The following is a 1,842-nucleotide window of genomic DNA, read 5'->3' as shown; positions in this document are numbered from 1 at the left end:
AGTGTACACACACACCACACAGTGTACACACACACCACACAGTGTACACACACACCACACAGTGTACACACACACCACACAGTGTACACACACACCACACAATGCATACACACCACACAATGTACACACACACCACACATCCACACCACATACGTGGTACGTACACAATCGCCTCATACGCACATCTATTATTTGAGTATCAGACAGTCAGTAGTTGAACCTGCTCACCGTGCAATAACAAATCGAAACACGACTCTTTTACCGACTGAGCTAACTCTCCGAACGTGTAAATTAGGCTTATATAAACTATGCTCTCGTGATAAAGGTTGTGTAGTAGTAATTATAAATATTTTACATTTTAATTATAAATAATTTAATATTAATTTTAGAGTTGCATGAAACTGAATGAATACGGATACCACTTTTACAGTATTGCAAAGGTAGGAATGATTGAATGAATAAATGAATGATTGGATGATTGAGGGAATGACTGAATGACTGAATAAACGAAAGAAAGAGTGAAAGAATAATTAATTGAATAAATGATTGAATAGTTTGCGTACGTACAAATACATACAGCATACACAAAATACGCTGAAAATACAGATCAGTACTTGAATACCTATACAAAAACACCCAAAAAAAACACCATCACCATTATCTTCGTCAACATTGCTAAACCCCAGAAAAAAAGCCCTCAACTTACTTGGGCTCCCACCAGCCAAATAACGTGGGTGGGCATAGGGCTGCCGGGGCTTGTGGTGGCAGACGAACTGGGGGACGCTAGAAGTATTCTCAAGTATTATTCCTGGTCCAATACTAACAAGGTTGTTTCCCCCCCCCCAATGTTAATAATAATTACGTTTAACGTATTGGTTCACGCGTTTTTGAAATTAAACAAATTATCTGTAAATATTATACAAATTATAATTATTAACATAAATTATAGATCATAATAAAATAGGTTGTGATTGAAAAGAATTATTTTTGGCACGTTTAAGGTATCATATTACAGGCACCGCTTCAGCATATCGGCACCATCACAAACGAATGAATTCAAAACTGATTATTATACAGATAGTTACAAGAAGTTTGTGTGTTTGTTTGTCTGTGTGTTTCTCTGTGTGTGTGTGTTTGTGTGTGTGTGTGTGGTGTGTTTTTTAGATTAGTTTATTCTTTATCGATTCATTCATTCATTGTTTCTTCAATTCATCTTTCAAATCTTTATACCATATATCCATCAATCAGTCATTCAATCAATCAATCAATCAATCGATCGATCGATCAATCAAACAATCAATCAATCAATCAATCAATCAATCAATCAATCAATCAATCAATCAATCAATCAATCAATCAATCAATCAATCAATCGATCGATCAATCAATCAATCAATCAATTAATCGATCGATCAATCAATCGATCGATCAATCAATCAATTAATCGATCGATCAATCGATCGATCGATCGATCAATCAATCAATCAATCAATCATCCCTTTCTCAAGAGGCCAATACTTGCTATGGTTATGTGCCGACCAGCACAATTTCAAATTGCTATCCAATCTATCTAGGACCACCAATCTCAGCGCTCCTGAAGAAAAAGAGAATGGTGAATTAATTTTGTTTTTGTTGTTGTTGTTGTATATATACAATGTTTTGTATGTTTTTTGTATATACGTATGTATGTATGTATGTATGTATGTATGTATGTATGTATGTATGTATGTATGTATGTATGTATGTATGTATGTATGTATGTATGTATGTATGTATGTATGTATGTATGTATGTATGTATGTATGTAATGTATGTATGTATGTATGTATGTATGTATGTATG

Source organism: Helobdella robusta, assembly GCF_000326865.2.
Source record: "Helobdella robusta unplaced genomic scaffold HELROscaffold_34, whole genome shotgun sequence".
NCBI lineage: Eukaryota > Metazoa > Annelida > Clitellata > Rhynchobdellida > Glossiphoniidae > Helobdella > Helobdella robusta.
The sequence above is the reverse complement of the archived record's forward strand: the minus strand, read 5'-3'. Positions refer to the sequence as shown.